Here is a 20,030-nt window from a genome sequence, read left to right as displayed (position 1 = left end):
TTTATCCAATATATGATTTGTAAATATTTTCTCCCAGTTGTCTTTTCATTTGCTTGATAGTGTCCTTTGATGAATAAAAGTTTTTAATTTTGGTGAAGTATTTTTTTTTTATTTTGATGTTTCTGCTTTTTGTGTTAAATCTAAAAATAGTTGCCTATTCCAACACAGGCACAAAGATTTATGCTTGTGTTTTCTTCTAACAGTTATATGGTTATAGCTCTTACATTTATCTTGTTGATCCATTCTGAATTAATTTTTATGTGTTATGAGGTAGGGGTCCAAATTCATTCTTTTATATGTGGATATCCAGTTCCAGCATCATTTGTTGAAAAGACTATACTTTTGTCATTGAATTGTCATTATAACCTTGTCAAAACTTATTGACCATACATGTATAGGTTTATATTTGGACTCCCAATTCTATTCAACCGATCTATTCTATATATCTATTCTGATGTCAGTACCACACTGTAATTATTACTGTAGGTTTATAGTTAGTCTTGAAATCAACAAGTGTGAGTGAGTCTTCTAACTTTGTTCTTTTTCAAAATTTTTTGGTTATTCTGGGTCACTTGCATTTCCATATGAATTTTTGCATTTACTTTTCTATTTCTAGAAAAAAGGCAACTGGAATTTAAAATAGGGATTGTGTTGAATCTGTAGATCAATTTGAGAGTATTGTCATCTTAATGATATTAAGTCTTCTGATGCATGAAATAGCTTTCCATTTATTTAGATCTTATCTAATTTTTTCAGCCATGTTTTAGTTTTCGGAGTATAAGTCTTGCACTTCTTTTATTAAATTTATTCCTGATTATTTTATTCTTTTTGATGATATCACAAATGGAATTATTTTCTAAATTTTATTTTCAGATCACTATTGATGGTGTATTGAAATAGAATTGATTTTTGTACATTGACCTCGTATCCTCCAACCTTGCTGAACTTGTTAACTCATTCTCACAGATGTTTAGTGGATTTATTAGGATTTTCTATATATAAGACCATGTCATTTGCAAGTAAAAATACTTATACTTCTTCCTTTCCCAACTGGTTGCCTTTTTTTTTTTTTCTTTTTCTTGCTTAATTTCCCTGGAGAGAACCTGTCCAATACAATGTTGACTAGAGGTGACTAGAAGTGATGAGTGAAGAACAAGAACAGAGATGTCTTATTTCTGATCTTAGGGGGGAAAATATTCAGTCTTTTATCAATAAGAATGATGTTAGCTGTGGGTTTTTCATAGATGCTCTTTATAAAGTTGAGGAACTTCCCTTCTATTCCTAGTTTGTTGGATTTTTTTTTGTAAAGAGGTGTTAGATTTTGTCAGATGTTGCCACTGGACCTTTTCATGAAGCTGAGCAAGAAGCCCTTCAATAAGGAAAATCTGGCTTCCAGTATCACGAGTAGCTTATATGGACTGATTCAAGACTAGCCAATCAGCCTCTGGGTTTGAAATTCCCCAACTCCTTAAATTTTACCCCAACTCTGGATTGAGGAGACAGATTTGAGAGCTTTTCCTCCTGTCTCCTTGCTGGTCAACCTTGCAATAAAGTTCTTTATTTTCTCAAAAACAAACAAACAAACAAATAAACAAACAAAAAAGGAAGCTAATTCTCATTTATTGTACTGCCCATGAATCTATTGACACTATTAGCGAAAATTTTTTTTATCCAAATGTTTTATTTCTTTCCTTTTGGATAATGTACTAGGCTATTTCAAACCAACATGACTGATATTTTTGGGCATATTCTCTGTGTTAGGCCCGTAATTCTTTGTCTAAAGACTTCCTTCTTCATTTCTAACTCCTTCATGGAATCCTCTTTTGCTTCCATTTTAGTTCAATTCAGCAAACATTTATTGAGATTCTGTGCCACTAGCTGTGCAAAGCGGCAAATGTAGAAACATTAATATTTGGAAGAAGCAAACAATGCAATGGGTGAAACACACATGCAAAATGTTGAATGCTGAACACTGTGAAAATTATTATGACAGATAAAGACTAGGGTCAATGGAGGCTCAAAGAAAGGAATAGTCATCGCTCCCTATGCAGGTTGGTGAATGCTTCACAGGCAAACTGAAGTAGGAGTTCACAACACTAATATATAGGAAGAGAAGGGACAGCATTCACAGCTGATGGCACAGGGTACACAAGTACAAGATGGTATGACATGGAATACTCTGAGAACTGTGTAAGATTCTAAGGGGAAGAAATGGGAGATGAGACTGAAGAGGTAGATTGAGGCCAAGTCTTGCAGTACTTTCTATGCTATAGACTAGAATATGATATTACCCAAGTAGAGATGAGGACTATTGATACATTTTAAATAGTAGGATAACATGGTTGAATCCTTCATCCATTCCTGTAGCACATTATTACACACCTCCCCTTCTGGCAATGATTACGATAGGTCCCAGTTTAGAGGGGCAGTGTGACATGACAACAGAAGTTAAGAGCACTGATTTTGGAGCCAAATTTCCAAAATTTGAATCTTGGCTCCATTGTTCCTAGTTTTGTGACCTTGGACAAGTTTCTCAACCTCTCTGTACCTTATTTCCTTCAACTATAAAGTACTGATAAGAATAAAATTTAACTTTTAGAATTGCTGTGAGGAGAGATCTATTAATATACACAGAACACTTATGAGTCTTCTATCATTATTATTGTTATAATTTTGAATAAAGCCATTTACTATCTGTCCTTGTGAATCTCTACACCCTAGTGAGGAAGGTAGAAAATGAAGTAATAAGCCATATGAATATATAATTATAAATTTATAAAAATTCTATGAAAGCATCAAAGGGGTGCTTTGACAGAGAATAATAGAAATATGGGAGGGATACCTCCTTTATTTAGGGTGCCCAGAGGATGTGATATTGAATATGAAGTCTGAAGAATGTGTCAAGCACTGTCTTCTCTAGACATTTTACCTAAGCCCATAACTTCATTTTCTAGCTTTCTGTGAGTGTGCTAGCCCTTTTAGGTTGCTATACTAGAATACCATAGACTGGGTAGCTTATAAACAATAGAAATTTATTTTTCACAATTCTGGAGGCTGGTAAGTCTAAGACCAAGACATCAGCAGACTCTGTGTTGGAAGAGGTCTTGCTTGCTGGATTATAAATGGCCTTGTTCTTTTGTATCCTCACATGGCAGAAGGGGTAAGGGAGCGCTCTAGGACCTCTTTTACAAGGATGCCATTCATGAGGGCTCCCCTCTCAGGACTTAATCACCTCCTCTCTATATACCATCACCTTGAGGGTTAGGATTTCAACATATGAATTTTCAGAAGACATATTCAGCCTATAGCATTCCACTTCTGGCCCTTGAAAATTCATGTCCTTCTCACATGCAAAACACCTTCATCACATCCCAAGAGCCCTAAAAGTCTTAACTCATTTCAGCATGAACTCTAAAGTCTAAAATCCAAAGACTCATTTATATATCATCTAAATCAGATATGGGTGAGACTCAAGGTATGATTCAGCCTGAGGAAAATTGCTCTCCAGCTGTGAGTCTGTGAAGCTAATATGCTATGAACTTCTAGAATACAATGGTGGGACAAGCATAGGATAGACATTCCCATTCCAAAAGGGAGAAATAGAAAAGAAGAAAGAACAGGTCCCAGGTAAGTCCAAAACCTAATGAATCAAACATTAAAACATTAAGCCCTAAGGTTCAAGAATAGTCTTTGGCTGGATGCTCTGTCTTCCAAGCCCACTGGTGTGGGGTCCACAGGCAGCTGGCAGGTTCCTACTCCAAGCCCCCTCAACTCCAAGGTCCCTCAGGTGTCTGGCTGCTGCCCTTTAAAAGTAACAATAAACATTCATTTGCTAGTACATTCCTGCCATAGCTGAACTAACTATCCAGATAATGATCACCTATACAACGCCCAGAAGCCTGACCACCAGAACCAGTCACAGCCCCATACCAGAGTCATGCAGTCTTACCCTTTTACAACCCCGTCCCTTCCTTATCAACCCATTAGACACTTGTGCAAGAACTGATCACACATCCTGTGACCCCTTGGTACCTGATGTAACCCTCCCTTATAAAGACCTCAGCAACTGACACTTGAAGCACACACAGGCACCTCTTGTCTGTGTGGCCCACTTGTCTATGACAGTATACCTAATATACTCCTTTTCTATTTTCATCCTTTGTGTTTGGTAAGTTCTTTTACTACCCATGTATTGGCCTGCTGAATCCCATGACAACTGGGGCTGCAGTCTTGCCTGTACCTCATTCCAAGTTGAGCTCAGGGGCAGGTGGCTCTGCAGGCCTGCAGTCAACGGAGCACCCTACCTGGGCTCCACTGACATTGCCCTAATGGGGATTACCTGTGGTGGCCCTGTCCTTTGAAATCTAGGTGTAGGTGGTCATTCTCCGGGGCCTTTATATTTTGTGTGCAGATAGAGACAGTGCTGCCCTGATGCTGCCAAAGATACTTGTGCTCTTTGGAGGGGCAGCCACCCTGTCCTGCACAGCAGGGAGGTCAACTGGAGCCATATCTGGAGTGGCCAAGGTACGTGGAATCAAAGTACAGGGAATGGAACCTGAAGTGCAAGGCAGGGCTGGGCAAGGCACTCCCAGTGTCTGTAGGTGCAAGAGGCCCCTCTTCTGGAACTTCTCTGCCTCCAGAGCCTTTGTGCTCTGGGCCTCTGAGGGTTGGGGCAGCCCTAATTATCTCTGAGTTGCCCTCAAGGTCATTCTTCTGTTGTCTTGGAGAATAGCTGCTAGTGAGATGGCTGATCCAAACTGATCTTCTTAGCAAACAATCTCTCAGGCATACACTTAGGGTTCTTTCCTAACCTTGCTTTCTCATTTTTTAAAATATAGATAGGCTGAGAATTTTCCAAATCTTAATGTTTTGCTTCCTTTTTGATAAGCAATTCCACATGTAAATCATTTCTCTCTTTTTCCATTTTACTTGTTGATGAAAATAATCAAGAAATAAGTTGTAATGTAATAAGCTATAATAGAAAACTGAGCCAAATTGATAACTGTAGCCTTGAGGACAGCCTTTCAGACAACTATGAGGAACTGCTTCAAAGAAGCATGTTTTACAGCACAGTTTTATATTTTTTCAGAACAAAGAAAATCAAACGAGTCGGGAATACATTCTTCCAAGGTTTCAAAAAAACACATCAGCATGTATACAGTGAGTCAGTATGGCCTTTGCACCTGGGAAGGAAGTATTATTATTGAAGAAGTACCAGCATTGGTGAAACTGAGCAGGACCCTGTGGGGCCCTCCTGGGTACAAAAGTCTGTGTTGTCCATTTCTAATTTGGAGGAAAAAGGCTTCAGCCTCTTAGACCTCTCCAGAGTTCCATTCAAACAGTTGCTAATCAGGAAAGTAAGAAAATGCAGAAACAAATGAGGAGCAGTCAAGAAACAATAGTGCAGCAATGGGGCAGGGTCCTGGTTCCTCCTCAAGGGATTTACATAACAATCTGATGCCTATCTCTGAGTTCTTCTACTGGAACTAAGGCCCCCACCCAGGTGGAGGATGGCAACTTCAGGCTGAGCACAAGATTCCTGGAACACCAACCTGTTACCTTACCACCAATGAATCAGAAGAAAGTCACACACCCTGCAGCCCTCACCCCAGACTTTGCCTATAAAAACTTTCCCCCCAAAACCATTGGGGAGTTGGATTTTTTGAGCATGAGCCATCTTGCTTGGCCCTGCAATAAACCTTTCTCTGCTCCAAACTGACGTTTTGGTTCATTTGGCCTCATTTGTGCAGCAGGCACACTAGCTTGCTTTTGGCAACATTGGCATCCCAGGAAGGGAGGCATTAATCTTTATTTTTAACATGGATATTCTTTATTTCTGGTCAATATGTTCTTTTCTTTAATAATTAAAGCAGATGTACAGTGTATATTCGATAGGCCATAAACAGGCTATTTTAGTTAGCATAAAATTCAGGTTAACTTACGTGTAAGCCAGAATGACTTCCCTATATCTCATTATGTGAAAACTTTTCTCATTGTACTAAAGTGGTCACGAAGAACCAAGTTGTTCCTTCAACACTTTGCTTAGAAATAGCTTCAGCTAAATATCCAGTTTCTTTGCTTGCAAATTCTACTTTCCACGAAACATTAGAACATGAACACAATTCAGCCAAGCTCTTTGCTACTTTATAACAAGAACTGTCTTTCCTCCTGTTTCCAAGAATATGTTCTTTATTTCCATGTGAGCTCTCATCAGAATGGCCTTTAGCATCCATACTTCTACCAACATCTGGTCAGGATTACTTGGGTATTCTTAAGAATATTGAAGCTTTCTCTATAGTGTTCCTCTTTACTTTCTGGACCCTTACCAGAATTACATTTAATGATTCATTCATGGTAATATAGGCTTTTTATAGCATGCACCTCAAAATCCTTTCAGCTTCTACTCAGCTCCAAAGCCATTTCCCACATTTTTGGGTATGTGTTATAGCAGTATCTCACTCCCAGAACCAATTCTCTGTCTTAGTTCATTAAGGCTGCTATAACAAAAATACTATAGACTAGGTGTCTATTGTTATAGACATTTATTTCTCACAGTTTTGGAAGCTGGGAAGTCCAAGATTAAGGAGCCAACAGATGCAGTATCTGGTGAAAGTCCACTTCCTGGTTCATAGACAGCCATATTTTTGCTGTGTCCTTACAGAGCAGAAGGATCTCTCTGGGGTCTCTTTTATAAGGGCACTAATCCCATTCATGAGGGCTCTGGTCTCAAGATCTAATCAGCTCCCAAAGGCCCCACCTCCAAATACCATCACACTGGGAATTGGGTTTCAACATAAGAATTTGGGGAGCACACAAACATTTAGTCTATAGCAGAGTGACTCATAGATGTACTGCTCTGGCCTTGCTCTATCTACTAACCTTTATACCTTTTATCCAATTTCCTGTTATACATTTATACCTTAAGTTCTCTCACAATCACATGCTCAGTATATCTAAAACTCTTTATCTTCTTCTTAAAGGCTGCAAAGAAAATATCACTGACAACTTATTTTTCTTTCATATTTTTACATAAACTCTAAAATGCATGATATGCCAAATAAAGCCACAATAATATATAAACTAGAAAAGAAAATGGAAAGACAAAGTCATCAGGCTTAAAAAACTACTACTAGTTTATCAAAAGGTTAATTTCATTATATAGAAATATAATAAACTTACTTCTGTTCCTGAATTTAAGAGGCCTCAGGTAAGAGAAAGTGGAGAAATGGAAGCAGCTTGATGTAGTGTAGTGTCTTTAAAGTACTTCATATCAGGATCCACAGAAAGAAATACATTTTACACTGCAAGCTAATACATATCTGTAAGTGCAAAGGCCCTGAGGTGGGATGTGCCTGGCATGTTTGAGTGAAATACATACAGTGTTTAAAGGCAGACTGATCTGTGTTTTCTGACCCTGCACTTATTGGCCATTATGCCTAGGACGAATAACTGGATATTTGTTTCTAAGCTTTTTTTTTTTAGCTTGGGGTTATTTTGACTTAAAAAATAATTTGTTAACTTTATGCTTTCCTTTAATGTTATTTTGAAATAACTGAACGAAAAATTCTAATTTATTAATGTTTAAATATATCTTTGATAATTAATAAATAATTAATATTATTAATATTAATGTTTAATATGTCCCCCCCCCCAAATTACACATTGTTGTAAAGATCCTGGCCATCCCTCCTTAGCAAGGCCTCTGTTTCGCCCTCTGGTCCATTTTAACCCTCAATCGAGAATCACGTATCCAAGCCACAGGGTCTCAGAAGTTTCCTTATTTGTGGTATGCTCAAATAACAAAATAACTCTAATGTATACAGTGTGTCTCCTTCCGGGGAAACTGTTTAAAAGAAGCATATACTTTCTGGTAGGTTTGTTTAAAACTCATCTCCTTATTTTCTAATCACACCTAAAGCTGAGGGATCATGTCTTTCTTTTAGTCTTCAGCTTTTTCATTGTAATTTTTTTTATAGTGTAAATTATTAAAGAATGACATTAAAATGTATTTCTTAGTAATGGGGCAATGAATAACATTTTAGCAATATCTTGAAAGATAACCAAAATTACCTAAATTCTTTAAAAATATAATACATTTACATGTACCTAGAATAGTAAACCTAATTCAGTGCCTGTGTTTTAAAGGTGATAAGACTGCATTGATTGACTCAAAGAAAAGAGGGTCAAATAGGTACAAAAGTTAATCATTACTAAGTATAATTCAGCCACAGTAGTGGAAAGTTTTAGAAAACTATCATCTATAAATCCAATGACCAGTAAGAAAACATTCTATAATGAAATCATCAAAGTATGTGCTCTGGGGAAAGTATAAGAATGGAATTATAAAGATGTTAAATCGGTTATATGTTAAACTAGTAGGTCTAGGTCTGTGAAGCTTTTTCCTGCCTCATAAGTGAGACTAGAATTTGAACCTGATCTTATCTAAGAAATTCAGTACATGTAATGTTCAAACTGTTGTCGGAAAACAGGTTCCTGTCTTATGCAGGAAAGAATACAAAAGTGAGTCATGGTAAAATGAAAGTAGATTTACTCAGGGAGATACAGAGTGCAAACGGTCTCAGAAGGCAAGAGAGCTGGTGCCAGAACATGGGGTGGTTAGTTTTTATGGGCTGTATAATTTCATATGTTAATGAGTAGGAGGATTATTTCAACTGTTTTGGGGGAGAAGGGCATTTCCAGGAATTGGGCCCCCACCCACTTTTTGGCCTATTTTGGTTAGCTTGGGAACTGTCATGGAACCTGTGGGTTTATCATTTAGCATGCTGATGTATTACAATGAGCCTATAATGAAGCTCAAGTTACCCTGGAAGTTGAATCTTCTGCCATCTTGGGCCAAGTTGGTTCTTACCAGTTTATGTCCTATCCTCAATTGCTATGTCATTCTTTTAAAGGTTGTGCCATGCCGCCTTTCCTCCTGTCTCAAAACTATTCAATTTTTAATCTGGGATTTGAAAGAGATTGATGTTTACACACTGCACTGGAACTTAACACTGTTTCCATGTAATTTGTTTACTGTTTTCTATTATTCAGTAACTCAAGTAAACCTTGTACTAAGAAAAAGAGATTCAGAATCTTTTGTATAATCTCCACCTTTGTTTTACTATAACTTATTTTCCTCTTCAGGCTACTGTGGGTATTTATTATAACTTGATTCATTTCACATAAAAATACTCACCTGTGCAGAGATGAGGGACTAAATAGAAGAATGTGCAGGGTTATTTGTCCTTGACTTGTAACCCTAGAAATTAGAGGGAATTTGCTTAATTCAGGTCCTCTTTCCCCCAATTGAGTTTACTTCCTCATAAGCAAAAGCACTCAACACTATTCCATTTTTGTCACCTTTATTGTCTGTAGCGTTCCAAGCCACAAATTGGTTTATTCCCTTGATTTTACGTGGAACTTTACAAAGCTGCCAGAACCCATTGTCTTATGATTTTTCCTGTGTGAATTAAAAGTCTATTTACTGTGCCATAAATCTACCTGCTGGTGATGACGTTTGAGAATTCATTGCTCTTTCATAAACCTTGACACTAAATTCTCTGAGAACTGTCAAATCTACCACAATTGTACAATGGTAAAAGTAGTTATACATCAGAGACCAAAGTGCAGAGAAGAGGCTAGAATATGGCTGAAAAATGATAGGCAGATCTTTCACTCAATTCTCCTTACCTTCCTTTCTCAGGGTTGTATTTATGGCCTTGATATCCCCAGTAACTACAACGCATCCCAACCTTAGCTTGTAGCTTCCCACATTCTTACTGCCATCCCTCTCCTGCTAACTGACCCACTTGAATGCTCTTACTACAGCAACTACTTGACTGGCGTCCTTCAATCAGCTGACTCTTCCCCTTTCAATCACTGATTACCCAACTCAGTTCCTCCCTCCTCTCCTTACTCAGCTTAGATTCCATGACCCTTCATTGTAATCATCCTCCTGAGTCTCATGCCCTCCATTGGACTCACCTGATGAAGATTTAACCCCTTGTTAAGACGTTTTCTTCTTTTCTGTGCTTCCACCAAGAAGCCGAGCATTCCTGAAAACAAATAAACAAACTCAACTGTGCAGACTGAATTTGAGGACACAAACTTCAGATGGGTATTAAATACTGAGATGAAATTTCCTATGATGTTTCCTTTCCCACTCTCTGAAAGAGGCTGTGTCACATGTCCTCTCTCTTCAAACTGCTTTTACTCCCTTTCCTATCCTCACTGTCAACTGATAAAGTTGTCTCAGTTGACAAAAATAGTAGCAATCCCAAGAAATGTCCTCATCGTCCAACTACCAAATCAATCAACTCTCTGCACTTGATACCAGGTTCACTGCTTCTTCTTCTGTTTCTATGAGTGAAATGTTCCTGCTCCTACTTCCCCACTGGGCACTGGATCCCATCCCCTACTGCTCTTCCTGCACTTCCAGCATTTGGAAGAACTTCACTTTTGCAATTATTCCCTCTTCAAGGCAAATAGTTCTCTGTTCTGGAAGGCAAGTCCTCCAGAGCCCTAGGGCTCATCTCTGTAACATTCTTATTGAATCATTTTCTACCTGTTGGAGAGGAAAAACCTTTTTTCTACTCTCTTATGTTTAGTGAATGGGGTTCTGCAAATAAACAGACAAATATGAGACTGGCAAGAGAAAAGAAATGTTTATTCATGTATGCATAAGAGTTCACAGAAAAATGTGACTCAAGGAGGTGATTAGAATTGGGGGCTGGTATACTATTTTAATAGGCAAAGGGGAGGGAGAGAAGGGCATTTTTGGGAAAACAAATGACTTTTAGGAAAGATTAATTGGCCCTTAAGAGAATAGATAGGAGATGTGATAGTTGTAAGCTCTATGACAATCTTTCCAGGTTGGAAAACTCCAAACACTCCTGTGGAGAGGATTTATGATAACTGAGTTTTGGGGAGGTTCTTGATTCCAAGTAGATAAGGGAGTTTAAAAGCCCATATTGTCAAGCGCCTTCAGATTAAAAAAAATTTTATGCTACAGTGGCATATTCAGCACTGTGCTGAATCATTCTCATTGGCATACAAACACACTCTATCTCCTATCTTAATAACAAATGCTGCCTCATCATATCCCTCTTCACCTACTACTCTATTTCTCAACTCTTCTTTACAGTAGCCAGAGTGATATTTTAAAAATGAAGATCAAATCCTGTCATCTCCTGATTAATTCACTGGAGGCTTCACATTGCACTTAGAATACAATCTCAACTCCTTGCTCTATTCAGGAAACTTCTGCATGATGTGGTCTCTGCTCACTTCCTTGCTCACATTTATATCCCTCTCTCATCGACACAACTATGTCTTCCAGAGAAACTAAACACAGAATCCAATTTCTTTGAGAATAATATGAACAGTGGACATAAATTATATCTCTTTGGGACAAACATATAAGAAGAGACAAAGAACAAACTAAAGAAGATTTACTAATCCTGCAGAATTTGGAAAATCATTTTAAAGTTGTGCCTTGAGTATATTAAATGCTATTTTAACGGTATGAGTAGGGTTAACACATCCACCTTGGGTCACCTAGTCACTGGATTGTCCATGGTCAGGTACTTGGTATTTACAAGGGCCAAGTGACATGCCAGGAGCTGATTTTCAAACAACAAGGAGCTCTTTGTCATGGAAGGCACAGCCCTGCTCCAGAGCCCTTCGGGTTTTGCTCTGTGAAGTCATACACAGCTTCTTTATCCACCACGGCTAAATCCTGCCCAGGGGATCTGCAGGGACATATGGACCAAGAAGCAGGAAAGCTTGCAGCACAGCCTGGACCTGACGTAGAGTACTTGTTATTCTGACGACTCTCAAAACTGGCAACATTCTGAGGTCACCAATAAATGTGTCAAAAGGGTGTTCTCAACTGTTGTACTTATGTATATGTCACCTGCAAAGCTCAAAGAGGCCAGGATGAACTGTCTCTCTTTCTTAGTGGTAGAGGGTACAAAGTATAACCTTTACCTAGAATTTTATCACCACCTAGATTTGACAATTGGTGTTTACTGTGTCACATCCTTTAAGCCATTTGTTCATTTATCTTTACATTTCAAAAATCTGCAGACATAAGACCAATACATACTTATGCTCAGTATTTAATGGTAAAATTTAAAGGTGTTGCAAGCACAATAAGACAAAAAAAATTATATACCCATGAATTACTTGAAGGCGTATTCCTCAGAGTGACTAGTAGTGATTTGTCTATTTCCCCCAAAAGGCCAGCATATGTAAACAGGAGGGTGCTTGTGAATTCCATGTCCCCTAACAAAATCTCCTGGAGTGAGAAGGGAGGGGGACAAATGGCCAGGTTCCTGGGCCTAATGAATGAATCCTAGTCCCTGCTTCAGCCTACCTTTAATCAGGACAAGAAAAACTTGCTGGCATGAATGGAGAATCTTACCTGGCATTTCTTCTAGAGGGAAGGATGCTGGGGCCCTTATCCAGATTGGTAGAAAACATCCATATGGGACTGATTTGGGCTCAGGGGAAGAATGTGGCCTAGAGTTTCCCCATCCTGCCTTAGGAACACTGCCATGTTCTTTATATATTCCTAGTTCTTAAACTCAATGTCTGGAGTTTGATTTTTCCATTTTCTAGTATGGCACTTTTAACTTATTCCCTCTTTGGACATTAATGCTCTGCTTTGGCCATTAAATTTCCTGGCAATCTTAACCACAAAGCTACAAAGGGAATTCCAGCTTTCTGACATGCTTTAAATGCTCTGCACATAATCTCAATGACTATTCCAGTTGTTGGGGATCACGGGACTACCAAAGATTTGACTAATATGAAATGTGTGTTGAGACTGGTAAGAAACTTGATCATTAAAGAGATTTACATTTGAAAAGTACACAAAGATTCTGAAAGGTTGGTGGGGTCAGGGTTTCTCTTCAACAGAGAAAATCAAGCTTCTTTTAATTTATAACTTGCTCTTTTAATTAGTATTTGCCCAGTGATATAGGTCAAGTGTCTGAATCAAAGGGATAGCAGTTTGCAAATTCCTTTAGCAAGCTATAGGTAAATATGGAATAGTCAGCTATATTCAAATCACTTTTCTGCACCAGAAGGAACATCCTTCAGGAATGCTACTGTATTTAGGACTGCGGCTTTCTTATGTGCATACCCATGACTGCTTAAGGGCCCACTCTAAACAGTTGTGCCATTTTACATTCATACCAGTATTTTGTGTTGACCTTTTCTTCTCTATCCCTGTTACCTTTAGGTGAAAGTGATCTGTCTTTTTTGATAATGTTGGGATCCAGGGCTGGCTATCCCAAAATGTACATCAATGGCATACTGATTATTTTGAATTAAAGTTACTTAAGAAGCAATCAATGCAAGAAGAACACTGACCCTTCTTTTTGTCTCCATGAAAGCAGGAAATAAATCTCTCATATGAAAGTTGTACTTGCCATATCTTGAGGTAGAAGGCCACCCTTATCACCAGAGATAGGGAACCCGGGCTGAGAAGCTATAAAAAAAAACCTTGTTACTTCTTTAATTCGCTACCCCAAGCCCAAACTCCTTTTGGATTCTTCACTAATAAGGCACCCAGAACCTAAGTTTCTTTCTCCTGTCAATTACTCACAAATTTGTTTCTTTGTCTAAAAAATATAAAAGCTGTTTGCTTTGGCCACTTCTTAGGCTCATTTCTGTGCGAACTTCATGCACATGAATTAAAATTTGTTTCTTTTTCTCCTTCTTTAATCTGTCTTGTGTCTAGCCACAAGAGCTCATGAAAGGTAGAGAGGGAAATTTCCCCCTCTCTGATAATAAATTAATGTTAACCCTTAAAAACAAACAAATAAGATACTGCCTTCAATATAGAAGACACCCTACTCAAACAATTATGAAATGGAAAGCACATATCCTCTAATAGGAGAAATGAAAGGTGGAACGATGGGGATGAGAGTTCACACTTAATGGAGGTATGTTCTTATACTGCTCATCGCAGCACTGCTGCTGTATGCAGTAGCCTTGATTTGATGGAAACCTTTGTTCCTAGGTTTTTTCTCTAGCTATAACTATTGATGAAAGCTTATTTATGGAACCTTATGGAACTCCTAAAAAGGACAAAATTACTAACTTAAAATGTGGAAACAAAATGCTTGTTTTTCAACTAGCTGTTAAATAAGCTAACTTTGTCTATTCCATGTAGCAACTCTAACAGAATATCTACAAAAACTGGAAAATACTTATTTTCAACTGCAAAAGACCATTCTTTGAAATCTCTTTGGTGTAACACATAGTAACATTTGCAAAGATTGTCCTTGAACTACTTTCTTATTTAATTAAATAACCCCAAGAGTCAACAAGTTCTCCTTATTAATAAAAGTTCTGTTAGAGGATGGTTTGTTGGGCTTTTTGAACATCTTTGATCATGTCCAGTCCCATCCTGGAACACTGATTGCACTGAGAACATGCCTGGCTCTTTGTACAATAGACTACATTTGATTATTGGTTCCTGCCTTGCTGATGCAAGCTATACCACAGATTTATTTATTGTTCAGCTACAGATGAACTGAAACCCATGAGGACATTTTTTTCCATGGACTATTGCATACTGTGTTGCTCAGGAAGATTCTAGGGGGACCTGTGAAGGGGTCCCACTGTAGTAGTTCTGTATCTCTCTGAATAGCACTGTAACTACACTAGTAGATTCCCTAAGGAAGGGAGAGGAGAGGAGAAAGAGATCTTGATTTACTGATCACTTACATGTACCAGACACCCTGCCAGTAGGACACACTGCCAGCAGGACTGCATACGGTTTTTTCTTTGTCTTCATTTTTTGATTGACTCCTATTCTTCCCTCAGATCTCATTTCAAGTGTTACTTCTTAAAAGTGGAGCTTTCCCAGACTTGACCAAATCTACCTGTCAAATTCTCAGGGTGGGGGGTTTAGCTCAGTGGTAGAACATGTACTTGGCATGCATAACGTCCTAGATTCAAACCCCAGCACCTAATGGTGACATAATGGTTTTATTATTTCAGAGGGAAGAATAGATACGAAATGGAACAAAGAAGTGACTGTCAAATAGGATTTCTGAGTCGCTAATGCAGGATTAACCTTGAAAGCCAGACTTCGTCAAGTGAAAAAGGGCTTTAAAACTTCCTTCAGCATGCATTAATTTACTAAGAAACAGAACTGGTGGGTGGGAAGTTTCTTCTGATTGAAAGAACACAGAAAATACGAAGAAAATCCTTGCCATAAGGGAAGAGAAAAGAGGGTAGCAGGCTACTTCTGATCCAGTGTTTTATGGGAAAGAAGATGGTATGTGGAGATGGTATGATGGTAGTGGAGTCAGGTATTAAGAATCCAGTAACCTGGCTTCCCACTCCAACCTCCACCCTAGTGTTTCTGTTTATCTAGTTCCAACTCTTATCATACTTCTTTATGTCGTGAGGAATAAAGTTGGGTGGAGTATTAGTGGCTTTCCATTGCACTTGGGGTAAAGTCCTAATTCCTTACCATAGCCTATAAAACCTTATATGAGTTGGCTCTTATGTCCAGATTTTCACAACCATAGTAGCTTAGCCAAATAAGGGTTTATTTTTCTCATTAGCCCAGAAGCAAGATATCCAGGATGGGTGCTACTACTTGAGGAAGTCATAAAAGACTCAGGGTCCTTCTTACTCCCTATTCTGCCATCCTCATGTGTGGTTTTTGTTATTATGGTATCAGGATGGCTACTCCTTCTTTAGAAATTGTCCTCCTTTCAAGCAGAATAAAGGAGGGAGGGGAAATAGCAAACAGTTAATAATTCCTGCCAAATGAGTGAGTCTTTTTTCACCAGGAGAATAATAGCCTTCCCAGAAGACCTACACAGCAGGCTGCACATTCATCTCATTTTCCAGGAAGGGTCAAATGGCCCTTTTAACTGCAGGGATCTTGGTGAAAAAAATTTTTAACTGGACACATTTCTACATAACATCGAAGAAGGGAGAGTGGGTAAATGGATATTGGGATACAGAGAGCTATGTCAACCATACTGGCCCACCTCTCTGGCTTCATTGCAGATCATGATTTCCCTGGCTTACTAGTGTGCTTTAGCACGTTGACATTTCTCTTTCTTGATTATGGCCAAGCTCTTTCCTGTCTCAAAGATTTTTGCACTTACAGTCCTCTCTGTCTGGAATGCTCTTTCCCCAACTTCTCAAGTGGCTGGCAACTTCACAAGTCTTAGGTATATTTCAAAATGCACCCTCCTCAGAAAAGCCTTCTTGGATACCCCTCTCTTGTAATCTAAAGAAGCCATATCTGCTTCAATTATTCTTTTCCACAGCAAGTTGTCTATTTCCTTCATTGCACTGTAATCCCCAGGTTGTTTACTTACTTATGGTTGATTCCCTTCCTCTAGAAAGTAAGCTTCATGAAAGCATGGCCTTGTCCATTTTGTTCATTAAGGGGTTCAGAATGAGTCTCCCTTAAATGTGCCACTTTCGCACATGAATTATTTTGAGGTGAAGACAACTGAGGATAAAAAGACTCAGGAAGAGCTTTTTTACCACCCCCTTAACTGCCTAAAAGAATTCAGATAGAGGGCTTGGTCCAGAAAGAGGTATTACCAGAGATAACTACAAAGAGTGTGAGCTGGGGGGAGTTCAGTGGACCTGTTTGTTCAAATTCCTTGCTGTATCCCATTGTCTCTGCATGTGGCATGACAAACTGTTTATCAAACATGTGCTCTTCCCATTTTCCTATGAATTGTCTTCCTTCCCTTTGAAGATCCAGATGCCTACCTTCTTCTCCTTAGCTAAGAATGGCCTATTAGCTTTAATTGCCTGATTGTCTTTGACCCTCTCATGTCTGTGTGACATGTGGGCTCCTGTGTGTATGAAATCGAATTTGTTTTTCTCCTGTTAATCCGTCTTAATTAATAAATTAGACCAAAAAACCTAAAAGGGTAGAAGAAAAAATTTTCCTCCCTGACTTTCACAGTTGTATTCCTGGCATCTAGGGCAGTGCTTGGTAAATAGTAAGTAATCAGTTAACATTTGTTATATACAAAATGAATGGAAAAAGGGGGAGATAGTTGGAATTCTTAATCATTCTTGTTTTTAGCATACTTATCAATTTCAGTAATTATGTACACGGTTTTCCTGTTTAAAATATTTATTTCTCAGTCTCTTGTGCCTGTCTCACCAACTATTATAAGAAGCACTTAAATGTTGGTATCTGGCTTCTAAATAAAAATATACAGTAGAAAACAAAAGCCCTGAGGACACCCATTTAATTTAGGATGTGAGTCGTTGGCCAGTAATATAAAATAGTAAATATTCAAGATGGCATTTCAGTTCTGCCCAAGTGGGCTGCAGCACACACACACTACAGTCTTGCAGACTGCGGAATGCATGTCCCTGAAGAGAGGAACATAGGAGACCCCGCTGTCTGAGCTAACTGTGGTGCAGTCTCAGTGCCAGGGAGTTGGTTTTGTTTGCATAGTTATGTGTTTGCATAGTTGTTTGCTTAGTTCTTTAAACTAAGTCAACTCCGACTTTCCTTTAAGGAATGTAGAGTCGGAAGACTAGGGCTTGAAGAACTTCCTATGTGAACTTCTTTCTGTTTCTCCCGTTCTTTGATCAGAGGTTTTGTGACTCACTGCCTTACTCTTCTTCTCCCTAAAGACTAATTTGTCAGTTGAACTAATTTGAGCTGAATCTTTTTAATAGAGCCTGCCCAATACATTTCCAGTGTTAAAAAAGGAACAAATTCAAAACAAAGTCACTTATGTTAAGTCCCACATAAACAAACCAAAACTCAATACTTAATTGCAGTTTCAGCCTCTCCTGGAATTGTGATTTTAAACCTATCAGTCTGGAATTTCCTGATCAACATTAGTGCAGTAATCAGCATGATTAATTCCTCCCTTTTTCCCAAAGAAAGGTGACTGTGCCTGAAATAATCCTTTCTTTTCTTTTTCACTTCCTTGTCCCACTCCTTCCTGACTTTAAAAACCTTCCATTTGTACAGCTCCTTAGAGCTCCTTTCTATTTATTAGATAGGATGCTGCCTGGTTCATGAATTATTTAATAAAGCCAATTATTTTCAAATTTACTCAGTTGAATTTTGTTTTTTAATGCCAGTTTAAACAGAGGTTAATAGCTGTTACCAACATTGAAAGTGAAGTTTATAAGATTACAGGAAGCCAAGTCCTTTTATTTTTTAAAAGGCAAGCATATTTTAATAATAGTACTTTGCTAACTGGATAAATTATTAAAGATAAACAAAGCTGGATATTACTTACAGTGGTAAGGACATATTTTATTCAATAAACACTACACTATGAACTGAATCCACTTCCCTGAAAGAGAAGACTGGAAACTTTTCAAAGGCTGAAGTGTGCTAAGGGAAAGGCACTAAGGGGTGGTAAGGGGGTGGGTGGGTGAACCATGTGACTAGGCCATCTGGTCTGTTAATTGACATCTGTCAGAGGAGAAACAAACTTCTCCTATCTTTATGACAGGAGGCAGTAGTGCAAGCTGAAGAAAGGCACCCACTGAGGTTAGGTCCTTATCCTCTGCCAAGGATGTGGAGGTAGCACAGTTATCTTCCTGAATATTTGCATTTTAAAGACAGGGGCTCTCAGGGCCTTAAGGAAACAGTTCTGAGTGGTAGATTTATATCACAAAGGGCAGAGAAAGGATTTATATTTGCAAGCTTTCTAAAGAAACTGCTCCAGGAAAGGGGTCTCGGATCTGTCTGCCTATCCTGGTTTTGCCTGGAACAAACAGTAAATTCTGGCAGCGTTGAGCTCTTCTAGGCAGGTATTTTATAGAGGTGGGGATAGGGGCACTGGGATTATCCTAGGGACAAGGCTTTAAGCTGTTAGAAGCCATATCAGAGCAATGAAATAAAATTTGTATTTTAAGGCACAAGAAAAAAATTAAACATAAAATTGTTTGTTTGGGTCTCCCTCCCTAATGTGCAGCGTGCCTCTGCATTACACTTAACCAGAACTTCTCAAAGATGGGAGTGCCTGCTCAATCTTAAAGATCAATTTGTTCCCTTTATTCTGACGCTAACAATGTAACTTCTTAAAAGAATATGTTCCTTCCCACTTTGTGTGTGTATGTTGGGAGGAGGGGTCCATATTGACTCAATGGCCTTGCAGAGGCTTACCTGGACTATGTATCTCTGGTGAACTTCATGTGAAATTTCAGTATGTCATTTTGCTGTATGATCCTTTGACTCAAATACGTATGACTGAGCCTTCGTCTTCTAACGAAGCTTTCTGAGAATCTGCTTCCCAGGTTAAAATCTTCAGTTTGGCTCCAATAAAATTCCTTTTTTTCTTCTTAACTTAGTAGTTAATTGAATGTTCGCTGACAAGAGTTTGGTCAAGTCTCTTAGTGCAGACGTTTAGATGCCAAGAGCTCTACGTCTTCAGCACAGTTGTTAAAAGTTTGGTAAATCTGGCTTTTCAAATGGTCAAAAGTTTTACAATGTCTGTATACCACACCTCTGAAACAATGGATTGTGTACTAAAAGTTAAATTTTCGAAGATATTAATAAGATAGTATCAAAGATGAAAACCAGATTACAAACTGTTTTGGATAATCTTGATTTCCAACTTTCAGTTTGGCAGTGTGACTAATTTTTGCCTCTTGAGTTATCTCGTGTGTGACCCTGTTCCTCCTCCAGGCTATGTGCGGGTTTGCCAGAGCCACACCCGTCGAACTTCACTCACTGCATCCCCAGATACGAGGACTGTAAGTCTCCTCCCTACCTCCTTTTCCTGTAACCACTTATTATTCAGATATGACTAGGACGCGCGTGGTTCACTACGTCAGGGCCTGTAATATCTTTTCTGTCGAAAAAACCAGGACAACACACTTCTCTCTGACCCCTTGCTTTCTTCTCCCTTCTAATTTTCTTCGTCTCCTTTCACTTCCTCCTTTCTTTTCCGCTTTCTCGGTACCACAGCCTCCCCCCACACCTCCACCTCGTCCCAAATGCGCCTCAGCCAGACTAGGAAAACGAGGAATGCAAGCGCTACGGAGCCGGC

At 38.7% G+C, this 20,030-nt stretch overlaps 1 long non-coding RNA gene across 1 annotated transcript; it reads right to left on the bottom strand.

The window, feature by feature from the left end:
• Window positions 1-705: 705 nt before the first annotated feature.
• LOC116669281 lies at window positions 706-19,989 on the bottom strand. Its single transcript, XR_004326640.1, has 4 exons — window positions 19,145-19,989; window positions 9,985-10,055; window positions 9,197-9,259; window positions 706-3,803 (listed from the first exon to the last, which is right to left on the bottom strand). It is a non-coding gene; the product is annotated as an uncharacterized LOC116669281 (long non-coding RNA).
• Window positions 19,990-20,030: the final 41 nt, after the last annotated feature.

This window comes from Camelus ferus, chromosome 2 (assembly GCF_009834535.1).
Source record: "Camelus ferus isolate YT-003-E chromosome 2, BCGSAC_Cfer_1.0, whole genome shotgun sequence".
Taxonomy (NCBI): Eukaryota; Metazoa; Chordata; class Mammalia; order Artiodactyla; family Camelidae; genus Camelus; species Camelus ferus.
This window is presented reverse-complemented; position numbering and strand designations above follow the sequence as displayed.